Source organism: Ursus arctos, unplaced genomic scaffold (assembly GCF_023065955.2).
Source record: "Ursus arctos isolate Adak ecotype North America unplaced genomic scaffold, UrsArc2.0 scaffold_6, whole genome shotgun sequence".
In the NCBI taxonomy this organism is placed as follows: Eukaryota; Metazoa; Chordata; class Mammalia; order Carnivora; family Ursidae; genus Ursus; species Ursus arctos.
The window spans coordinates 11,528,195-11,547,534 of NW_026623078.1; the positions used below are offsets into that span (position 1 = coordinate 11,528,195).

The window sequence follows — 19,340 nt, forward strand, 5'->3', positions numbered from 1 at the left end:
GAAACCGACAGTCACATCTAGCAGTCTATTGTGAATTGTCTGCAGAAAGCACCTCAAACCCAAAATTCACCATGAGAAAGAACAGACCAAGTCTCACACTGAATTATGTCCAAACAGAACACATAAATTGCACTTGACTTAGTCAACAGAAAGTTATTTTACTTGAAGTGAGGACACAAGAAGAGAAGATTTATATTTTATATGTTTGCATTAAATATATTTATTTAACCACAATTAGAACTACTTCTGAAAGAAAAAATAAAAACATCTTAAGGAAAAGAAACACCTCTACTTCATTCATAGGCTCCTTTCTTATAAAATCATTATTACAGGATGAGCATTTTAGACACCAATGCAAAAGCATAATAATTAAAATAGAATGAAAAGGATGTAGTTGGAAAGGAATGATAATTTCAGACTGTGTTAGGTTGGATCCTGGAGGCAGTGCTGTACCTTCCCACTCTCTAAAATTTGGCATCCTGGTTGATGGTCACAAAATTCCTTCCAAGGGTTGCACTCATTATAAAAGCTACAACAATGATACTGTGTAAGACATAATTGCCTTAATATTTGCATAAAACAACTTTGTCTTTGTTCTTCATATTACACATACACACTCGGACATACATACCACACACTGTCCTCTGAAAATCATTACTTATGTAATTGGTCTAGCATACAGTGGAAGAGGTAGAGTCTGGAAGAATTCAAGAAAGAAGGGGCGGGAATGAGGTGTATGGGGTAAGACCAAGTGTGGGAGGAAAGAGAGAGAGGACCTTCAGTGACCACAGTGACGAAAGATTTGGAAAGAGGTCAATTACAAGATTTTTCTTTCCAAATGAAGTGCATTGCATCATTGAGATTCCATGCTTACTAACGTAGAGTGCAAAGGGACACTTCATGATGACTGTGAATAAATGCTGATTAGGGCTTCAAATTTAGCATGAACTAAGTAATAATAACAGTAACAACACCAAACACTATCGTTCTGTGTACTTTACATGCATTTAGTCATTTTTTTAATCCTCACAACATTTTTAATCCTCACAAATATGCTGTGAGATGAATTTTACGAATACCCCCATTATTTAAATGGGAAAAACGTGATATAAAGAGGTTAAGGTGCTTGCTCAATTTTGCACAGATTGGAATTGCTGGGATCAAGATTCAATTTCGGAGCAGTTAAGATGGCAGAGGAGTGGGAGACCCCCTTTTCAGCCGGTCCCCTGAGTCGATAGGTACCATACCAGCCTGAACATCCACTGAATCAGCCTGAGATACGGGCAGATACATCTGGATCTCTACAAATGAACATCTCCAGCGCTGAGTATTGAGGTACGAAGCCGGGAGCCGTGAAACCGCGCACAGATATCGGAAGATAAATGGAAGGGGGAGGGAGCCGCTGCATTCGGGCGCCGGGAAGCAGTAGCCACCTGTACAGGGGAGCGGGCGGACTTGAAGATCGGCACCCCAGAGAGAGCAGACTGAGACTGTGAGCCCAGGAATGTGTGCGACCAGACTAAAATGGAGCTCTGGTGCACTCACTGGAACCAGACTGACCGGGAGCTCTGGAGTGCACGAGGGCGGCTGGCGGCTGGTGGTGTTAGAAAAAGAAAGGACAGAGACGCACCAGCCCTGGAAGTGAGGGCTAGGACGCCGGGTGTGGGGCACACATCCCGGGACGCTGCAGGGTTGAGCAGCACCAAGAGAAACAGAGTTAAAGTGGCCAGAACATCAATGGAGAACGGTCTGTGATCCCTCTATTCTGAGACAGAGGCTGAGATTCAGCCACTGCTGCTCTGACTCTCAGAAGAGGCACCGCAAACCTCCAGGAAAAGCCGCCAGAGAACAAAAGCCTGGAAATACCAGCTCACAGAGTGCCCATCTCCATCTCCCCTCCCAGGGGACATGGAGACTCTACCCAAATAGGGTTGCCTCAGTATCAGCGCGGCAGGCCCCTCCCCCAAAAGGCAGGCTGAAAAATCAAATCAAGAAGCCCATATCCCTAAGGTCCCTATAAAACAAGTGTGCACTGCCTGGGTCTTGGTCAATAATTTGGGCTCTAGACAACCCCGCAACCTCTCCTCATCAGAATGACGAGAAGGAGAAATCCCCCCCAAGCAAAGAAAAGACAATGAGTCTGTGGCCTCTGCCACAGAACTAATGGATATGGATATAACCAAATTATCAGAAATGGAATTCAGAGTAACAATGGTCAAGATGATGTGTAGACTTGAAAAAAGTATTAACGAAAATGTTAATGAGAATATAGAATCTCTAAGGGTGGAAATGAGAGCGAATCTGGCAGAAATTACAAATTCTATGAGCCAAATGCAGTCAAAACTAGAGGTTCTGACGGCCAGGGTGAATGAGGCAGAAGAACATATCAGCAAATTGGAGGATGGGTTAGTAGAAGAGAAAGCTAAAATAGAATCTGGACTTAAAAAAATCCACACGCAAGAATGTAGGTTATGGGAGACCTCATAGATATATATAGAACACAACACCCCAGAACCAAAGAATGCTCATTCTATTCTAATGCCCATGGAACGTTCTCAAGAATAGACCATGTTCTGGGGCACAAAACAGGTCTCAACCGGTACCAAAAGACTGAAATTATTCCCTGCATATTCTCAGACCACAACACTTTGAAATTGGAACTCAACCACAAGGAAAAATTTGGAAGAAACTCAAACACTTGGAGACTAAGAACCATCCAGCTCAGGAATGATTTGATAAACCAGGAAGTCAAAAATCAGTTTAAACAATTTATGGAGACCAACGAGAATGAAAACACAATGGTCCAAAACCTATGGGATACTGCAAAGGCAGTCCTAAGGGGAAAATACATAGCCATCCAAGCCACACTCAAAAGAATAGAAAAATCTAAAATGCAGTTTTTATATTCTCACTTCATGAAGCTGGAAGAGCAACAGAGGGATAGGCCTAATTCATGCATGAGGAAGCAGCTGACCAAGATTAGAGCATAAATCAATGAATTAGAAACCAGGAGTACAGTAGAGCAGAACAACAGAACTAGAAGCTGGTTCTTTGAGGGAATTAATAAAATTGACAGACCACTGGCAAGATTTATCCAAAAGAAAAGAGAAAGGACCCAAACTAATAAGATTATGAATGAAAAAAGAGAGGTCACAACCAACACAAATGAAACTGTAAGGATTATTAGAAACTTTTATCAACAGCTTTAGGCCAATAAATTAAGCAATCTGGAAGAGATGGAGGACTTCCTGGAAACCTATAAAGTACCAAGATTGAAACAGGAAGAAATTGATTTCTTAAACAGGCCAATTAATTATGAAGAAATTGAGTCAGTGATAAACAACCTTCCAAATAACAAAACTCCAGGCCCGGACGGTTTTCCTGGGGAATTCTACCAAACATTCAAAGAAGAAATAATACCTATTCTCCTAAAGCTATTTCAAAAAATAGAAACAGAAGGAAAGCTACCAAACTCATTCCATGAGGCCAATATTACCTTGATCCCCAAACGAGGCAAAGACCCCCTCAAAAAGGAGAATTACAGACCGATTTCCCTAATGAATATGGATGCCAAAATCCTCAACAAGATGCTTGCTAATAGAATCCAACAGTACATTAAAAAGATTATCCCTCATGACCAAGTGGGATTCATTCCTGGGATGCAAGGGTGGTTCAACATTTGCAAATCGATCAGTGTCCTAGATTTTATCCAGAAGGAAAAATTCAAAAATCATATGATTCTCTCAATAGATGCAGAAAAAGCATTTGACAAAATATAGCATCCTTTCCTGATTAAAACCCCTCAGAGTTTAGGGATAGAGGGTACATTCCTCAATTTCATAAAAACCATCTATGAAAAGCCTACAGAAAATATCATTCTCAATGGGGAAAAGGTGGAAGCCATTCCTTTAAGATCAGGAACACGACAAGGATGCCCACTCTTGCCATTATTATTCAACATAGTACTAGAAGTCCTTGCAACAACAATCAGACAACAAAAAGGGATAAAAGGTATCCAAATTGGCAAAGAAAAAGTCAAACTGTCTCTCTTCGCAGATGACATGATACTCTATATGGAAAACCCAAAAGAAGCCACTCCCAAACTACTAGAAGTTATAAAGCAATTCAGTAATGTGGCGGGATACAAAATCAATGCTCAGAAATCAGTTGCATTTCTACACACGAATAATGAGACTGAAGAAAGAGAAATTAGGGAATCCATCCCATTTACAATAGCACCAAAAACCATACGTTACCTTGGAATTAACTTAACCAGAGACGTTAAGGACCTATATTCTAGAAACTATAAATCACTCTTGAAAGACATTGAAGAGGACACAAAAATATGGAAAAATATTCCATGCTCATGGATCAGAAGAATTAACATAGTTAAAATGTCCATGCTACCCAGAGCAATCTACACTTTCAATGCTATCCCGATCAAAATACCAATGACATTTTTCAAAGAACTGGAACAAATAGTCCTTAAATTTGTATGGAACCAGAAAAGGCCCCAAATCGCCAAGGAACTGTTGAAAAGGAAAAACAAAGCTGGGGGCATCACAATGCCGGATTTCGAGTTATGCTACAAAGCTGTGATAACCAAGACAGCATGGTACTGGCACAAAAACAGACACATAGACCAATGGAACAGAATAGAGAACCCAGAAATGGACCCTTGGCTCTTTGGGCAACTAATCTTTGATAAAGCAGGAAAAACATCTGGTGGAAAAAAAGACAGTCTCTTCAATAAATGGTGCTGGGAAAATTGGACAGCTACATGCAAAAGAATGAAACTTGACCACTCTCTCACACCATACACAAAGATAAACTCCAAATGGATGAAAGACCTCAATGTGAGACAGGAATCCATCAAAATCCTAGAGGAGAACATAGGCAGCAACCTCTACGACGCAGCCAAAGTAACTTTTTCATGACACATCTCCAAAGGCAAGAGAAACAAAAGATAAAATGAACTTGTAGGACTTCATCAAGATAAAAAGCTTCTGCACAGCCAAGGAAACAGTCAAAAAAACTAAGAGGCAGCCCACGGAATGGGAGAATATATTTGCAAATGATGCTACAGATAAAAGACTGGTATCCAAGATCTATAAAGAACTTCTCAAACTCAATATGTGAGAAACAAATAAACAAATCATAAAATGGGCAGAAGATATGAACAGACACTTTTCCAATGAAGACATACAAATGGCTAACAGACACATGAAAAAATGTTCAACATCATTAGCCATCAGGGAAATTCAAATCAAAACCACACTAAGATACCACCTTACGCCAGTTAGAATGGCAAAAATTGACAAGGCAAGAAACAACAATTGCTGGAGAGGATGTGGAGAAAGGGGATCCCTCCTACATTGTTGGTGGGAATGCAAGTTGGTACAGCCACTCTGGAAAACAGTGTGGAGGTCCCTTAAAAAGTTAAAAATTGAGCTATCCTATGACCCAGTCATTGCACTACTGAGTATTTACCCCAAAGAGACAGACATAGTGAAAAGAAGGGCCATATGCACCCCAATGTTCATAGCAGCATTGTCCACAATAGCTAAATCGTGGAAGGAACCTAGATGCCCCTTAACAGATGACTGGATTAAGAAGTTGTGGTCCATATATACAATGGAATATTACTCAGCTATCAGAACGAACGATTTCTCAACATTTGCTGCAACATGGATGGCACTGGAGGAGATAATGCTAAGTGAAATAAGTCAAGCAGAGAAAGACAATTATCATATGATTTCTCTCATCTATGGAACATAAGAACTAGGAAGATTGGTAGGGGAAGAAAGGGATAAAGAAAGGGGGTTAATCAGAAGGGGGAATAAAGCATGAGAGACTATGGACTCTGAGAAACAAACTGACGGCTTCGGGGGGGAGGGGAATGGGATAGGCTGGTGATGGGTAGTATGGAGGGCACGTATTACATGGTGCACTGGGTGTTATATTATATGCAACTAATGAATCATCAAACTTTACATCAGAAACCAGGGATGTACTGTATGGGGACTAACATGATATAATAAAGAAACATTAAAAAAAAGAAAAAGATTCAATTTAGGCAGTTGTTTTTTCTTATCTCCTGAGCCAGGCAGTCTGTCTGGTGGCAAAGGGAACGGCTGCACACAGATCAGAAGACAGGTAGAGCACACATAGATGAGCTAGTGAGACCTCATCCAACATTATCAGGAGCACAGCCTTTCTCAGGTAGGGAAATGTCTGCTCCACGTTGAGAACTCAAGAGCTAATCAGTAATATATCCAAGCTGCATATCAAGGGAAACCTGGGCTCACAGATGCCACTGGAGGCTACTTCTCAGCATGCCTGGCAGTCAATCCCACTACATTAGTGCCTTCCTCTACTGGAAGGTATAGAGTCCTTAACTGAGTGAAAGTATCACATTCCAGTTCCTGGAACAACATAACAAGCCACAGGAAAAGAGGTCACAAGCCAAGGTCTGTCATTCAGCCACTTGAATGCCAAATTTCAGATATTAAAAGTATTTTATGAATGTGCTAAGCCTTTGTTTTCCTTCCTTCCTACTTTTTAAACTTCTTGTGAACAATTTCTTTATTAGAATTTTCACTGCATAAAAATTGGAGTTTAGCAGAAGCACTTCCATTGGCATCATTGGTCAAACAAGCATCCTGTAGAGCTTGCGCAGGTATCCAGGTAACTACAAAGAAGGTATGAGCAGAACTTCTGTTGAGGAGGCTTCTAATCACTGAGTCGACTAAAACCAGGGCCAGAAGACAATCTAAGGGTTAAAATAATGTACATTTTGTTCAATACCATAGCTACTGTGATGTTAAGGACTAATCTACAATTATATTCTTTGTCAATAGATTTTGTGACTTGTACTCCGCAGTCACTAAAGAATTTTTAAAATATTGATTTTTACATATAAATATTCTATACTTCACAATTTATGATTAGAAATTCATAAGAAATGCATAATTTTTTCCACCATGCACATACTGAGAACCTACTAATCACAGCTCTGTTTATTCTGCATTCGAGAAATGCTTCCCAAGAATAAATCTCCCAAATTACAGACTCATCCAGGGTGAATCTTCCAGGTCAAATACTTTCTACTGAACTTCAATCTAATATACTGCATGGTAGGATAAGCAACTAGTATTTGAATTCACTACTAATAAATGTGAAAAAAGAACAAAAGTAGATTTTGTTCCTAGCAGGAAAACAAGAGAGTTCTGTTTGATTGTAGCTTTTAGTCTATATTATTTAACAAATTGCCTAACAAAATGAAAAAAAAAATTTTTTTTTTTACTTTAACCCAATTCAAAGCAGTATAATGTTTTGTTGGGCTGATTGGATTCATGCCATTATTTTAGCCCAGTCAAATAAAGAGGGATTTAGCTCTGATTTTTTACTCCCTTCTCAACTTGGTAATATAGCTAGTCTATCTTCTCCTATAACCTTACTTTACCAGGCTCTTGAAATTTCTGACATTTTCAGGTACTTATTACTAGGTAGATAAATGTGAATGATCACTTGAAAAGACTGGAATTCTGTTTTGAATCATTTCAAGAAATTTAGACACAAATAAATCAGTAGCTATCTCTTCTTATATTGAAGGAAGAAAATTATCACCATTGTCATTTCATGTTTAGTCAAACCCAGCCTCCCTAAGATAATTTCATCTAAACCCATGGCCCCAATCATCTCTATCTAGAAAGCTTACAAATTATATCTTCAGATGTACCTCTAAGATCTAGATTCATACATATAGTTTCTTATATATCCTCTGTATGTCACAAAGGTGTCTCAAACCTAGTATGCCTGAGGACTAGCTCATAATCTCCCTCCACCATACCTGCTCTCCTGTGCTGTTGCCTGTCTCAATGGAACCACCACATATCAATGTGTAAAGTCAGAAAACTAGCATTGACTCTTCCTCCCTCACTCCCTATATCTTATCCAACTCCAAATTCTTTTGACTTTGCCTTCTAAATATCTCTTGAATTTATTCCATCCTCCTTTACCCACTACGTTTGCACTGGACCAAGGCATGCCCTGACGTACTGCAATATAGGAAGTATTCAACTGGCCTACCCATATCTTTCTGCTCTCCTTCCTCTAGAAATACTTGTTAAAACCCTTAAATGTTTTCAATTTGTATAAGAACAAAGATAAAGTTCTCTAACAAAGCCAAGTCCCTTCATGATCTTACCTGAAAACATTTTTTCCAGACTCCCCTTTTATCGTGCTCTCCTTCCTACCTCAATCCCAGCACTCTTGCCTTCTCCCAGGCTCTTGTATTTGCCATACTCTTGCCCACAGGGGTCTTCATGCAGTTGTCTTCTCAGCCTGATCACCTTCCCCTTCTCATTTTGCTTGGATTCCTAGTCAGTGTTTAGATCTCAACCGTGTTATTTCCTCCAAGAAGCCTTTGCTGGGCTCCTTGTCAAATCCCCTATTACAGGCTTTCATTGCACTGCATAGTTGCAATTTTATACTAGTTTGAGTGGTTGTTTGATCCATGTCTATCTTCCCTAACTAGACTCTAAGTTCCATGAAGACAGAGAACGTACTGGATTTAAGCTCATATCCAACATCCCCAGTTTCCTAGTACAGGCTTAAAGGATAGATAGATACTCAATATATACTTGATCACTGAAAGAACAAATGACCAGCCACATCTTTACACAGTCATTGCCTTTGCAAAGAAAAAGCTAAAACATTGTACTCTTAGCACATTCCACCATATATAAAACAAAAGATGGGCTTATAACCTTAATGAAAATTTTCTGTATTAATATTGGCTCAACATCCTAAAGGGCACTGCATTTTCTTGACAAAGAATTACAACAAATTTTGACATTAACCCTGACCTTTGTGAGATCTGTAATAATGTTTGTCTAATTACATTTCCTAAAACCTTATTAGGCGCTAACAAACCTGAAGGACATCTAGCAAATAACTGGGGCTTTCTGAATCAATCTCATTCCAAAGAGATGTTTTACAATCGGTTTTTTTTTGTGAGCATGCACAACGTGTTTGACAGCTCTTACCTGAGTAAATATTGACTTACACAGCCAGCCCTAGGTATTAGCCCACCCAAATGAGGACAAAAATCTTCCCAAGTTTTATAAAACATGCAGAGCAAGAACATGTGGCCAGAGAATGACAACAAAAATAATAGAGAAAGAATGGTTCTCAGGGAGAGAAGTTGCTGCTATTGATTTAGCTTTTAGCGTGAACTCACTGAGCCACATAAAAACAAATCCACTGCGCTGTACCATCACCTTGGCAACCCCACTCTAACGCAAGAGCAGAGATGGGAAGAAGAACACTATATTTATCTGTTCTAACTGCACAATCAAATAAAGAATATAAGTTCAATGCACCCAGCCCTTTTGTAAAAAGTAGCTACTTTTTATTTCCTCAAAAGCCTTGAGTTCAGAAAGAAAAAAGGAGCTCTGCCAGGAGAGAGAAGTTACATGTGTGTGTGAGTCTGTGTGCGTTTGCGTATATAATTTGGCATGTGTCTATGTAAAGCATAAGCTAAGGAGATATGAATTGGGAGCATGCAGCTGAGATGTTTAAAATAAGCTCTCAACAAACCTGCACATAAAACAGACCTCAAAGAAGTCACACTGAGGTGACAGCTGACTTGGAGATCTACTGTGCCCTGCTTCCATATTCACCAAAGAATTTTTGCATGCTAGATGCACCAGTGTGACTCCAAACTTTCCATATGAATCAGATGAGATTAAAATATGCATTTTCTAGCTTCATTGCACAATAGTAAGTAGGAATGATCTGTTAGAACAATAAATTATTCATACAGTTTAGGAGTTAATTAAGCATTTGAATAAAGATCTTTATTTCATAGCACAGTAAATTATTTTAACTGATTTTAAAGGAAAAAATGACTGAATTACCATAATCCATTAGGTTCAAGAGAAAAGCTTTCTAGTATCTTATTTGCATGCTATGCTGAAGTCAATAATAGTGTATTCTACCAAAATCTATTATACAAAGGATTATATTTATTCTTAAATAGTTAAAATCAGTTAAAATTTATATTGTACAAGTTTGACTCCTCAAAAAGTTATTTCAATCCTAAATTAGAATACTTATGGAAAAAGTCATGTTTCTAAAATAGTTTAGGTATAGTCCAATTCCAGCCTTTGTTTCTTTTCACCTGAACTAATAGCTATAAATGGCCCTTAAATCAAGCTTTTTCTTTTCAATTTACCATATTGAATTATCTGATAGCTCTTATAGAAAAAAGTGCTGATTAAACGGGTCCCTTATTAGAATCCCTAATATCTCCCCACTGTCTTCTGCTAGAATTCAAGGTTTCCCAAGATCTAGTGCCAACTTGTGACTCCCCTCCTCTCTCACGTGAGTCTAACCACCCTCTAACCAAATTTTGATTTCCCTATCTCTGAATCTCCCTTTTTTTGAACTAGTGTCTGTGTTTAAAATGTTTTCTCATTCATTTAGATGCAATTGAAATAGTACTTTCTCCACTAAGGACTTAATGATTGTTCATGTCAAAAGTAACTTTACTCCTCTGTAATCCTTTAGCATATTAAAACATTAATAGGCTTTATTGAGTTCCTTTGTAGTGTAAGACAAGATCCTTGACCTTCTCAGAGATTTGAGTCTGATTAGAGATAAAAGATACGAAATCAATGACTGCAGTCTAATAGGCTGTGTATTATGATAATGTATGCAAGGAATGCCATAAGAGTATGCAGGATCTAAACCCGATTTAAAGGTAAAGAAAGGTTGGGCAGAAAATAGGATTCTTTAACTAATTTTTATGAACAAGCTGTACTTACCTAGATACAAAAGAAGAAAGGCAGTTTAGGAAGTGGAAAGACAAGTATATGAGAAGGGCAGAGGCATAAAAGCACATGGCTCTTTTACAGAACAGAAGTAGTCGGACAGAGGCATCTGTGCCTGCAAACGTGGAGAAGCTCAGCAAGGAAGTTTGAACTTGACCCTGAAAGTGATCAGGACACATTACAAGATTTAAAGAAATGGAATTCCTTAATGAATTTTTTTATTTTAGAAACATTATTCTGGTAAAGATGTGAACAGAAGATTGGAAGTTAGCTATAGAGAGAGATATGAGCTAGATCAGTGGTTTCTAACTTTTGGTGCGTTTGCCCACACTGGGGGATATTTGGCAATCTGTGAAGATATTTTTGTTTGTCACAACTGGGGGTGGTGCTGCTATAGGCAACCAATGGGAAGAGGCAAGGATTGTTGCTCCACATCCTACAACACAGGACAGCTCCCACAACATTACCTGGCCCTTCCTGTCAATAAAGGTTGAGCTAGAGCCTAGCTTGATACACATATACATACACATACAAATTTTTACACTGTTATATTAGTTACAGGTGTACAATATAGTGATACAAGGCTGGTTTGATTTTTAAACAGGGAAGAGTGGTGGTGGCTTTCGGTGCTGTATGGAGTACAGACTGAAGGACTGAAGAGTGGAAGAGCTACTCCAGAGCCCAGGAAAAACAAAATGGTGGGAAGCAATTAAAAGGGTACCAGAGAAGAGGAAAGAACTAAATGAAGCAAGTTAAGGAAGACCCTGCAGAGAAGGGAAGGGATTGGATGGTACCGATGCACAGTTGGAGGTCATCACTTTAAGCGGGAGGTGAGCAAGTGACCCAGTGAAGCAGGCTGGGACCAATTTATAACAGTCTTTTGGTAGCCAAGAGAGCTAGTGAGATGGCTATTAACTTTTGCCCTCAATTTTCCTCCTTAAGGTAAAAGACGAAGGTAACTGAAATGTCAGAGAAATGTATGAAATAGAGACAGAGGAGCACATCTTTGAATTGTCACTACAGCAACCAAGGTAAGTTCAGCACATTTTTATTGTCATTGCTAGAACTGGTGTTGAAATTTGACTTTTCAACATTTGAGCCTCTTGGTGACTCCCGCCTCCTCAATATACTTTCCACACTGGTTTCTCTCCCACTAAAGTGCTGCTCTTTCTCAATCTCTTTGCTGTTTCCTTCTCCTTTACCCAGACTCCTGTGTGGGATACACAGGGCTAGGTCCAGAGGACTCCCCCTTTTCTATCCACACTCAGTGCCATCCAGTCTTGTGGCTGTGAATACTTGCCATAGGCCAGTGACAACCCAGCTGCACAGCCAAGTCAGACTACTCTCTCATACTGCTGCCTCTGAGCCCACTACCTACCTTACATGCTCCCTTCACTGTCCAGTAGACTTCTGGAACTTATGTGCACATCTGCAGTCCTGATTATCCCTCTATAACCCATCCCACCCACAGTCTCCTCCATCTCAGCTGATGGCTCTTCCTTCTAGTTGCTTAGGCCAAAAATCTTGATAGCATCATTGACTTCTTTCTTTCTCTAAATCCTACATCCAAGTGGTGACTTTCAATAGACCTAGAATGTGCACCCATGTGAAACCTATACTGCTACAAAGTATAGCAGAGGCATCACTACCTCTGTCCTGGTTTATACCACGGGCCTCCTGACTACTCCCCTGCCTATTCTTCCTCGGCCTCAGCCTGTTGTCAACAGAGAAGTCAGAAGAAGGCAGAAAATGCAGAAGTCACAGTAATCATTTTAAAACCTGTCAGATCAATCCTGCTATCTCTTTCTTCAAACCCCTGCAGTGTTCACTCAGAACAAAAACCAAATCACTCACAATACAAAGCAAATCCACTCATTTGATCTGTAACATCCTGTGCTAACTGAGCTTGTCTCTTTGCTCTGGCCACATCAGCATCCAAGCTACTCCTCTAACATTCTGGGCACACTCCTAGTTTATGATGTTTGTAAGGGCTACACCTTTGCATGCTCTGTGCCTCCCTCAGGCATACACAAGCCTATTTCCTCCTGAGTTCAAGTCTTGACTCAAATGCCCCTCCTCAATGAAGCTTCCTGTTTCAAAGTACAGCCACATTCCCACTTCCCTGGCACTGCTAAGCCCCCTCCCTTCCCTGTTTTTTTCTCATATACATAAATACATTTTTAAATCTTTGCCATATACTTATATAATTCTATACAGTATATTACTTATTGTTTTTATTGTGTCTTTCTCCTGATAGATTGTCTTCTCTGATAGATTTGTACTTGTTTTAGGAAGTAATTAAAATGTTCAGGTGTAGGGAATTGATATCATCAGTGTTGCAATTTAGTGACACAATCTGGTCAAAGGTAGTACAATGGAACAGAACAAGGGATGAGACTTGAGGCTTTCACAGTGGCGTAGAAATGAAGAAAAGAGGGGCCTGGGATGAAATGGCAGAAAGTGTCCAAGAGAAAACCCACCAGTCACCACAGGCCATCTACAGAGACAGGGTGGTTCAATGGAAGACTGCAAACTTTGGGCATGGGAGCCTGTACTCAGCTCCCTACTTGACCCCTTACTCTATGACATTGAGAAAAATCACTCACTTCTCTGCGAGATGGACCTAATGGTGCTTCATTTCAAGGTGGTTGAGGACTGCAGATCATATAAAAAAATCACCCAGCACTTTCCTGACATGTGGCAGATGTCCATGGCATCTGATTAGAAGTAGTGGGCAGAGGAGACAGAAAAAAATCCATAAGGTTAAAACTTCAGACAAGGTCTTGGCATAGGGATACCACCCATACTCCCATCCCTCATACAACATAGATGAGGGTCAAGAGCCAATTGAGAAGCTGTTATTAGTGTGTACCAGCAATCTGTGGCTCCCAGTGCAAAGTTCTTTTGAAAAACTGGAATGGACACTTTGGTTTAGTGCTGAGGCCAAAGCAGGGCTTAGTGACAGGCCAAAGCTCTTAGTGACAGCTTCCAAATCTAAATCATAGGGTCTTCTTCTCGAGCTTATTTTCAGATATCTGCAGGACTGGAGACCACACTCCAAAGTCATTTAACAACTAGATTGCAGGCCAGCTACACATAAGACAGAAAGAGGATGGCTGGCCCAGCCATCACTGTGGGTCACCGCAGGGAGACTCTGGTTCAGGAATATCAGTCACCAACCCACTAAATTTGCTCCTACCTTTTCTGTGGGAAGGTACAAAGGAAAGGGGAGAAATGCCCATAATGGAGATGCAACACTCCCTTGTCAAGGATACAGTAAGCTTGAGAAGATATGTTGGAGAAACATGAGAAGAGGAAAAAGTAGAAGTCTCCTTCTCCAGCATACAGCATTTATTACATTTCTTCCAAGTTCTGAACTCTAATACCCCATCACCTAGCCAAGTTACTTGCTAAAATACTTTACTTGAATTTAAACTCAAGGTAATAACGACATGATCTCACATTTCCTTCATGCACCATAATTTTATGACATTGTCACAGTGGACAATATTCATCGGGTCAGATGGCTCCTTCTGAGATCACTTCCATAAAATCTCCTAAATGGGGTATTACACACAATTTATACATCTACTAAAACTTTGAAAGTGGAAAAAATATAGATTATTTCAGAGAGAAGCAGCATAATGTAGAAACTTCAGAGCTCATGCTGTGAAGAAAAGAAAGCAGCAAAGTTAGACCCAGTAGAGGGAAGAAATACACTGAAGAGAAGAGCAAAAACTAAACCGCCTGACTGTGAAGACAAAAGTAAGAAATAAACTTGATATAATGTGTACCATGGGATTTCCAAGCAAGATGGCACAAACAGAGGTTACTGGAAGGGCCAAAATAAAAAAGGAGGAAGTATTCCAATATATGCCTATCTTGGCCATAAAGTGTAGATTTGTTTGTGAGAGTAGTATGTAAAGAGGGAGCCATGTGAGATAGATTCTAAGAAGATAAAGGGCATCTTGGGAGGGTGCATGCTTACATGACCTCACACAAGACCCACCTTTCCCTCAGCTTCCAGAATTATCACTCAAATGAAATCAATCTCATAGAAGCATTAGGAATCTGGGACTTTTTCATAGTGGACTGTAGCTAACAGGGTGCTAAGGACCTGGATCCAAGAAGGAGATTAACGGGTGATAAGTCAGGTAAAAAAGAGATTAATACAGGCTAAAGTCTGAAGTGGGCTCCCAGCCAAGTTAGTCTATGTTCTTCCAGGCTAGTCCTTGACATAACATGTCTGGTTAGTTGAAAAAGACCGAGGATGGGAAGCAGTGAGGAAAGAACAAGAGGCCAGCCTTTGATGTGCTTGAGCCTGTGCCTTATTCCTTCTTCCTCAGTAGAAGTCACTTCAGAAGCTGAGCTGGGATGAACTTGAGGGCGAAGGTGGAGGGTGCACATCTGAGTAGCTGGGCAAAGAACCAGAAAGCATTCTTAGTTCTGTTGGGGAGAAAGAATTTCCTCTACTTTTCAAAATCCTTCCAGCTGGACTAAGAATCAAATTGACATGAGACAGATTAACAGGAGAAAATCAAATTTAATAGTGTATGTACAAGGAATCCACACAGACACGGAAATTCCAAAGACAATCAGACAACATGATGCTTATATGAGATAAGGAGTGGAGTAGGGGTCTGAGGCTACAAAGGGGAGAAAGACCATTAGCAAGAACGGAAAAGGAGGCATTTGAAAAACAAAGGTTGTCCTATTATATTGACATTTCTTAGGTAATGAGGAATCTCTATCAATAGCTCTCTTCCTGATACAAGCAGGCAGTTGAGGGGTAGGTAAAGAACTTTTTCTGCATCTGCTGGGTTTGGGATGCTTTTAACTCAAAATAATACTCATGCCAAAGTGGCCCTCTTGGGGCAGCCTCCCCTTGGTCCTTATACTTCACCAATATGACCCTACTGATTTCTTTTTATCACTAGAGACAAGCATGGCATTTGATTACTACGTCATTAACAAAACATTTCCAAAAGAAACCAAATGAACTATAATAAATGTTACTCGAAAGGCAGTAAAAGTCTCTAGATGCAGCATATTTAAAAATTTACTATAGGGCCGCCTGGGTGGCTCAGTTGTTAAGGGTCTGCCTTTGGCTCAGGGTGTGATCCCAGCATTCTGGGATCGAACCCCACATCAGGCTCCTCCGCTGGAAGCCTGCTTCTTCCTCTCCCACTCCCCCTGCTTGTGTTCCCTCTCTCGCTGGCTGTCTCTCTCTGTCAAATAAATAAATAAAATCTTTAAAAAAATTTACTATAAATGTATTTGTTCACAAACATTTGGGAGAAAAGCATTGTTACTTGTATGTATGTATGCCTGCTCCCTTTTGTTTTAAATTGGCTTCAGAAGCTCAAATTCACTTTTTAAATATATACATTTTGAAAGTTAGATTTAAGATTGCTCCACAAGATTTTTATCAACTCTAAAATTCTGTAATTCTCTAAATGTTTTGGACTGGAACACACTCTTGAACCCATAAATCCAATTTCCAGACATGGCTGATTGCCACCTGGAGATTTACACCTCAGACAGAACTAGAAATGTCATTGACCAAAGCTTCCCATAAATGAATATTGTTTTCTCTATGCTCATAGCTATGGTTTTATTCTATTTTTTATTTCTGGATTTAAGCCATATACAGATTACAGAAGGCTTGTCAACCATGAATAGACCAGTTTACAATAATTGAAGAACACAGAGCTGTTTTTCTCACTGAGGAAGTTTGTTTCTGTGAAATCCTGGGTATGTTAACATTATATAGAGAATACATTGTTTCTATCTTGGTTGTAAGCATAAGAAACAAATGAATAGTAGATAAGCTTTTAACATGTAGAAGATAATAGGATAAGAAAAAATATGAAGAAAAAATCACGATGTTGTATGAAATAGTTAATGAATAAAATCACAAAGAAGACTCAGTTGTTCAGTCAGCAAATGTGACATATTTCCAAATTATAAGCCTTGTTCCTTTCTTTTTAAGCCACTAATTTCATACTTAGTAAAAAGTGTCAGATTTCTACATATGTAAAGAACATCACTGGATAAAGCTTTGCAAATGCAAAAATTGAGACCCTATTAGGTAGATTTAATATTATGTTATGGGGGCACCTGGGTGGCTCAGTTGGTTAAGCGTCTGCCTTCAGCTCAGTGCCCTGGGATCATGTCCTGCATTGGGCTCCCTGTTCAGTGTGGAGTTTGCTTCTCCATCTGTTCCCCCCCCCCCCGCATTGTGCTCTCTCTCTCGCAAATAAATAAGTAAAACCTTAAAAAAATACTGTTATGAAAATTTACATGACTTGGTCATTGAAACATATATAACATAATTATATGTAATACAGCAATCTTCTAGGTTGTACCTTCCAATAGTACAATATACATTCTTTCTCATACATAGGATTGATAAAGGAAGATAACTCAAATCAATTTGGGTTGCTAAACCTCCAAAGATGCAATAATTCAAACAAGTGACATCATTTTAAATATGTCCATTGCCCACATACATTGTGTCAACCCAAGTTGAGCCCAGGCAACTGGGTAAGACCCTCCCTGTCTCTGCAGAGAACCTGAAGATCCAACAAGTACAGTCCTGGGAAAATGGAGAAAAATTATATACCCACATTGAAATTGTGTTTTCCTAATGTGGAAAATGTTCCTTACTGCCTTTGAAATGTTTGCATTTGGGCAGGAACCTCACTCAGGAGTATTCCTCAACTGTACCTTCCATTTTAAAATCCTTTACATATGTGTTTGCTTTTGTCTGCTTCTCCAATCAAAATGTTTGCAGCATGAGACTGGCATGAGACCAGGACTTTGTTTTTGCTCATTACTGTATTCCCCAGAGAAACCCAGTGTTGTACATCTAAGACCAGTGTTTGGCATATGTTAAGTACTCAGTGTTGGTTGAATGACTGAATGTTCTTTCAGTTTCTTGGCAAGTCTTCTCAGGACTAGACTGAAATTGGATGTAGCTGATTTGCTGGGTTCTGATGCTGAAATCACTTCTGGAAACAACCTGTACCTCAGCCCCACCACCTTGTCTGTCTCCAGGCTTCCATCTTGCCTCAGGAGACCCCCCCCCACATAGCCTCCCATCTGGGCTCCCAACTTCAGTCTTCCTTGCTCTTATTCTTCCCCCATAGAAGTAAGATAAAATTCATATACAATATTTCTCCACAGCATGGTACTAGCCCAGAGTTTCTTAAGCTCAGTCTGCAGACAAATTCTTGAGGCTCTGTACTATGATGAGCTCAATAACACAACTCTTCGCTACATTTTCAAAATGGTCTCAGCCACTGTCCCCTTCCATCATTCCTGTTTACTCTACTGAACGTACCTACCAGACCAATCTCTCTTATGATTTTCCTCACGTTACCACCTCATGTGAGGTGCCTTGCCACTTCTCTACCTGGAACATTTCTACACAACCTTTAAGACCCAATTAAAATTTCATGATTATGATTTCTGTAGACTTTTCTCACTATCCCAGGCATAATTTCTGCTTTTATTCAATCACTGCTGTATATTCAAAACACATTTATTGGGCACCAGCTGAATGCCTGATATGAAACTAGAAGGTGGTAATTCACAAATAAAGGAGCAATGCTACATCCTGTAGGGGCTTATAATCTGGTACTGAAAAAATAATGTGAAATTTAAAACTTAGGGAGAGGAGTATCACTAGAGATATGGGATTATGGAGCTACTAATGAGCAGTGGGGAATTATAGAATATTTTGCAGATTCTAAAATGTTTGATTAGTATTTTGACAGAGAGTAAAGAATTTGCATCTAGGTAAATAGATAGACATGGGGAAAAGGACATTACAGGTAAGAGACACCTGTCTATCAATTCAGACTGCATACAAGGAATTGCAGGCTGCAGGTAAAGCCAGAGCATGGAGAAGAAGAGGGTGAGGTAAACAGTGTTCTGAGTACATACTAGTGATTCTGGAAAGCTGACTCAGAAATTAAATGCCCAGCATCAATGGTCTCATAACACATTAATTAAACATGTATCCAATTGCGTTAGAGATGTTTTATTAGATTTTTATCTTCCCTGTCCATGGCTAAAATCCTTGGGAGTCATGAGGAAAATGTCAATCTCACCTTTATTTTGTTCCTCTTTCCCTTCCCAGTGAATTTAGCACAGGGTTTAGGTAGAGTACATCCCTTCCTCTCACGGGGAGAAAAAAGTATGCTTTTGGCATAATCTGTGATTTCTGGCATGTAACTTAAACTTCCTGATGAGTTTAGGATCTAGTGTCCTCATTTGTCACAAGTGAAAGTAACAATATTTTGGAGGTTTGATGAGGATGAGTAAAACATTATTCATATAGAGAGAGACATATAAACACATAGCACACCCTGACACTGTACAATTGTGATTATCTTGATCTCATATTTCTATTAGTTCCTCCCTCTTTCCTTACTTCAAATTTTATGAAATTTAAAGTGCTCACTTGTTTCAAGTTTTTACATTAATAAAGATATA

The 19,340-nt window shown here is 39.5% G+C and overlaps 1 protein-coding gene across 2 annotated transcripts in view; it reads right to left on the minus strand.

The window, feature by feature from the left end:
• The window catches only part of PXDNL (peroxidasin like), a 419,206-nt gene that overhangs the window by 136,553 nt on the left and 263,313 nt on the right, over nt 1–19,340 (minus strand). The window lies entirely within an intron of this gene.